The sequence below is a fragment of the Galeopterus variegatus genome, unplaced genomic scaffold, assembly GCF_000696425.1.
Source record: "Galeopterus variegatus unplaced genomic scaffold, G_variegatus-3.0.2 Scaffold6104, whole genome shotgun sequence".
Classification (NCBI taxonomy): Eukaryota; Metazoa; Chordata; class Mammalia; order Dermoptera; family Cynocephalidae; genus Galeopterus; species Galeopterus variegatus.
The window spans coordinates 100,138-106,085 of record NW_007732215.1 but is presented as its reverse complement, the minus strand read 5'-3'; the positions used below and the strand labels follow the sequence as shown (position 1 = coordinate 106,085).

The 5,948-nt window shown below is 42.7% G+C and overlaps 1 pseudogene; it reads left to right on the top strand.

Moving 5' to 3' along the window:
- The first annotated feature begins 1,011 nt into the window (after nt 1-1,011).
- Nucleotides 1,012-3,964, top strand: LOC103605828 (annotated as a pseudogene).
- Nucleotides 3,965-5,948: the final 1,984 nt, after the last annotated feature.

Here is a 5,948-nt window from a genome sequence, read left to right as displayed (position 1 = left end):
TAAAGCAATAGATCCAGTCCATGTTCTTCTCACATATAGAATCTCCTTTTGAACTGAAGACTCTTGGCTATGGCTGCCCCACATACAGGTCAGGTGAGAAACTCAGGTTCTCACACAGAGCTAAGAAGAAACTGGGAACCTTGCAGGACCTGGTTCTACATGAAGAGGGAGGCTGTATGGGAAAAGTTTTTCCAAAGACATGCTGAAAAAAATAAAATTATTTCTTGTTCACTCTGCCTCTCCCAAGGGAGTTCTTCCCTTAAGAAATCCCTTTGCTTAGTCTGGTATATCTATAGTGGTATAAGTATGATAGAATAATCAACAGTTTGTAACAGTTGGTGTCCATGAATGTCATGTTTGCCACCCAAGGCACAAAATAATTTCCCCTTTTTCTCTTGTCCTAACAAGCACTATTAACTCTCTTACTGTAAGAAGGATACTCTTTTTTTCCTGTCAAGCTCTATGGGTTGGATTCTTAAACTGTTCACCTGGTAACAGCAGATACCAGACAACTCTAGAACTAGCTCAAGTCCATCCGATATTTGGAGATACTTTACCAATAAGCACCAGCAGTGAAGGGAGCTGTTTCCACCTTAAAATCACCTGGGGGTAACCAAGCAGAAAGGCTATTAATCACCCAGAGATCGACATACATCTCCACATCATCAGAATCTTCAGCAACATGTGATTTGTTAAGAATGACAAGGTCATAGTCACTGGGTCTTCCACATTGATTAATTGTATTTCACAACCTAACCCTTCTATGCCAGGCAACACCAATGTTTTATTTTCCTTTCATCAACACAGAAGACATTTTATGTCACTTTGTTCATACAAGATGCCCTCCCCCCACAACCCCCCCCCACACTTCCCCTTGGCTCCTTCCACACTGCTGCACCCACCAGGGGATTTGCATACTGTCCCCTAGGTAGGACCTTACCCTGCAAGTCTAAGATAAAAGCTCAGCTCTAACCTTGACTTGACCAGGACTCCTCAGTTCAACATCTCACAATGAAGTTCCCTGCTCAGTTCCTGGGGCTGCTGATGCTCTGGATCCCTGGTAAGGGCAGAAAGGAGATTAAGAAGGAGAAGGAGGTGACAGTAAGCTCTGGGGTCCCATTGTTTCCCATGCATGTTTTGTTCACATGTGTACACCTTGCCCTTCAGCAAGGAGAATTTAATATTTAGATCTCTGAGAATTAAGAACAAGCTAAAGGAAAAGGAAACAGTGCTCTGCTGAGACCTTGAAAGTAAAAGAGTCCACCTTTGTACCTTGATTTCTTGTGTCAGCTTTTTAAAAAATGGAAAAATTTAGGGTATAAATCTAATCGTGCACACACAAATAATTTTACCTAAAATATACAACAAAACTAAACACATAAACTTAGCTCACAGTGTTTGTACATAACTTTGCACTTCTCTCTCATTATTTAAGGATCCAGTGGGGATGTTGTGTTGATCCAAACTCCACTCCCCAGCCCGTCACCCCTGGAGAGCCGGCTTCCATCCCCTGCAGGGCTTAGTCAGAGCCTCCTATATAGTGATGGAAATACCTATTTGAATTGGTACCTGCAGAAGCCAGGCCAGTCTCCCTGGGTCCTGATCTATGGGATTTCCAGTCATTTCTCTGGAAGCCCAGACAGGTTCAGTGGCAGCGGGTCAGGTAGAGATTTCACACTTAAAATCAGAAGAGTTTAGCCCTAGGATGTTGGAGTTTATTACTATAAACAAGGTCAGCAATGTCCTTCCACAGTGGTAAAACCCTAAATATAAACCTCCTTGTTTGGGGTGGCTCAGCCACCCCGTGTGTTTGGGTGGGAAGCCTGCACAGAGGACTCTCTGAGGTTACTTATGAGGCAGACGTGGGAGGAATTGAGGGAATAATTTGCAGCCTGGAGCTCTGGACTGTTCTGGCCTATCACTGCAACAGCCTTGGTTAACACGGCTTCACCAACAGAGGAACAGAGATGATCGAATGCTCTCTAAGCAGCTCGACATGACAGAAGAGAGAGGCCACTTGAAAATGCGTCCTTATCCTCCCTGCCTTTTGTGAATTTGTCCATTAAATTTAGTCATGTTCATAACAACAGAAGTTGAATATACATTAGGATTAGCAGGTTTTGCTATATTTTGAAAAGAATAATGTTTGGTAATACTTAAAAACTGGTGTTTTTTTTATTTTCAACTTTCTATTTTTCCTTTACCAATTTCACTAACTCCCCATTTACATACTCATGAAGTTATACATGAGCTACACTCAGGGGGAGTATGGCTGAGAACAGTTAATAAAAAGTGCTTGGTTTTTAGGCATCTATGCAGACTTTTGTCAATTCAGAGCACATATAGGTCTTTGATTTGCCTCAACTACCCTTTGTGATAGAAAAGGGGAGTCCTTGGAATTCCCAAGTGAGTTTTCAAAATGAAAGTATAAGCAAGGCCATTTGCTGTCAAGCGTAGAGGGGGGTGCTCAGAAATATGAGCTGCACAGTACTTCCAGCTGGGGATCATCAGCCACCGAACTACAGCCAGAATGTCACCTGGAAGCTCAGAAAGGGCTCTCAAGTCGGACGATGTCATCAGCAGCCAGGCTTGGCTTGCCCTCTCACATTAAACCAAAGTTGGTGCCCTCTTGCATTAAACAAATGAATCAAAAGTCCAAAAGTTGGTGCAAGGATTGGAAGATAACCAGCATCTGGGGGATGACCAGGCTAACATCATCCTCCTTGCTGATGCGTGTTCTGAGGTTTAAAAAGGGGAAGAGGTAAGAAGGTAAGGGTTTTGACCTTCAGGCAAAGGGGGAGGCTGGTCACGGGTTCAGCAGAGGTTCTAAGTCAGATGTCAGTGTCCCATGATGAACTGGGTGCTTTGGTGTCATGGAGTCTGCAGTTAATGGACTGGTCAGCTTCAAGCCCTTGATGTTATTTGGGGATTGGAGTTCTTATCTCCTAGGGAGAGCTCTAAGACAATATCCTCAATCAAGCATCACTGGAACATAAAAATATCTGACTCGTACTCTAACTAATGTGGATGCGATTTTCCTTTAAGCAGGAAGGTGAGTTAACAATCAGCTAGGGTGCTTTGCCCTTGTCTTGGATTTCCTCTGTTTGCAGTTGATTAGAGAAGTAAGAAAACTTAGTTTTAATTCTNCCAGGCAACACCAATGTTTTATTTTCCTTTCATCAACACAGAAGACATTTTATGTCACTTTGTTCATACAAGATGCCCTCCCCCCGCAACCCCCCCACATTCCCCCCCACACACTTCCCCTTGGCTCTTTCCATCTCTCTGCACCCACCAGGGGATTTGCATACTGTCCGCTAGGTAGAACCTTCCCCTGCAAGTCTGAGATAAAAGCTCAGCTCTAACCTTGACTCGACTTATCAGGCCTCCTCAGTTCAACATCTCACAATGAAGTTCCCTGCTCAGTTCCGGGAGCTGCTGATGCTCTGGATCCCTGGTAAGGGCAGAAAGGAAATTAAGAAGGAGAAGGGGGTGACAGAGTAAGCTCTGGGGTCCCATTGTTTCCCATGTGTGTTTTGTTCACATGGGAGATGTGTACACCTTGTCCTTCAGCAAGAAGAATTTAATATTTACACCTCTGAGAATTAAGAACGAGCTAAAGGAAAAGGAAACAGTGCTCTGCTGAGACCTTGAAAGTGAAAGAGTCCACCTTTGTACCTTGATTTCTTGTGTCAGCTTTTTAAAAAATGGAAAAATTTAGGGTATAAATCTAATCGTGCACACACAAATGATTTTGCCTAAAATATACAACAAAACTAAACACATAAACTTAGCTCAGTGTTTGTACATAACTTTGCACTTCTCTCTCATTATTTAAGGATCCAGTGGGGATGTTGCATTGATCCAGACTCCACTCCCCGGCCCGTCACCCCTGGAGAGCCGGCCTCCATCTCCTGCAGGGCTAGTCAGAGCCTCCTACATAGTGATGGAAACACCTATTTGAATCGGTACCTGCAGAAGCCAGGCCAGTCTCCCTGGGTCCTGCTATGGGATTTCCAGTCATTTCTCTGGAAGCCTAGACAGGTTCCGTGGCAGTGGGTCAGGTAGAGATTTCACACTTAAAATCAGAAGAGTGGAGCCCTAGGATGTTGGAGTTTATTACTACAAACAAGGTCAGCAATGTCCTTCCACAGTGGTAAAACCCTAAATATAAACCTCCCTGTTTGGGGTGGCTCAGCCGCCCCGTGTGTTTGGGTGGGAAGCCTGCACAGAGGACTCTCTGAGGTTACTTATGAGGTGGATGTGGGAGGAATCAAGGGAATAATTTGCAGCCTGGAGCTCTGGACTGTTCTGGCCTATCACTGCAAAAGCCTGGGTTAACACGGCTTCACCAGCCGAGGAACAGAGATGATCAAATGCTCTCTAAGCAGCTCGACATGACAGAAGAGAGAGGCCACTTGAAAGTGCGTCCTTATCCTCCCTGCCTTTTGTGAGTTTATCCATTAAATTTAGTCATGTTCATAACAACAGAAGTTGAATATACATTAGGATTAGCAGCTTTTGCTATATTTTGAACAGAATAATGTTTGGTAATACTTAAAAATTGGTACTTTTCTATTTTCAACTTTCTATTTTTCCTTTACCAATTTCACTAACTCCCCATTTACNAACAACAGAAGTTGAATATACATTAGGATTAGCAGCTTTTGCTATATTTTGAACAGAATAATGTTTGGTAATACTTAAAAATTGGTACTTTTCTATTTTCAACTTTCTATTTTTCCTTTACCAATTTCACTAACTCCCCATTTACATACTCATGAAGTTATACATGAGCTACAATCAGGGGGCATATGGCTGAGAACAGTTAGTAAAAAGTGTTTGGTTTTTAGGCATCTATGTAGACTTTTGTCAATTCAGAGCACATATAGGTCTTTGATTTGCCTCAATTACCCTTTGTGAGAGAAAAGGGGAGTCCTTGGAATTCCCAAGTGAGTTTTCAAAATGAAAGTATAAGCAAGGCCATTTGATGTCAAGCGTAGAGGGGAGTGCTCAGAAATATGGGCTACATAGTACTTCCAGCTGGGGATCATCAGCCACCCAACTACAGCCAGAATGTCACCTGGCAGCTCAGAAAGGGCTCTCAGGTCATTTTCAGATAAATTTTCTTATCTGTACACAATATCCGGACTAATGCTATATTTACAAGGGTCTAAAATTTGACATCATAATTTTTATACTTCTCTTGCAGGTACTTTCATCTGGTCCATATGTCAACACCACGTGAGGGTTCACTCAGGTTAATTCACAATATACATATTTACCCAGTTCCAAGTTCTGGTCCAAAGTTTTTTATTTGCTTATCACATTGAAGATTTCAATGCTATGAGAATGGTTACTAATATACTCTCTTCTCTCACAAATGTTAACACTGGGACAAATTTTATAACAGGTTGTTCCTTGTCATCTCTCTTTTTTATTTTTTCTTACAAGGTCTGACGATGTCATCAGCAGCCAGGTTGGCTTGCCCTCTCACATTAAACAAAAGTTGGTGCCCTCTTGCATTAAACAAATGAACCAAAAGTCCAAAAGTTGGTGCAAGGATTGGAAGATAACCAGCATCTAGAGGATGACCAGGCTAACATCATCCTCCTTGCTGATGCATGTTCTGAGGTTTAAAAAAGGGAAGAGGCAAGAAGGTGAGTAAGGGTTTTGACCTTTAGGCAAAGGGGGAGGCTGGTCACGCGTTCAGCAGAGGTTCTAAGTCAGATGTCAGTGTCCCATGATGAACTGGGTGCTTTGGTGTCATGGAGTCTGCAGTTAATGGACTGGTCAGCTTCAAGCCCTTGATGTTATTTGGGGATTGGAGTTCTTATCTCCTAGGAGAGCTCTAAGACAATATCCTCAATCAAGCATCACTGGAACATAAAAATATCTGACTCGTACTCTAACTATTGTGGATGCGATTTTCCTTTAAGCAAGAAGGT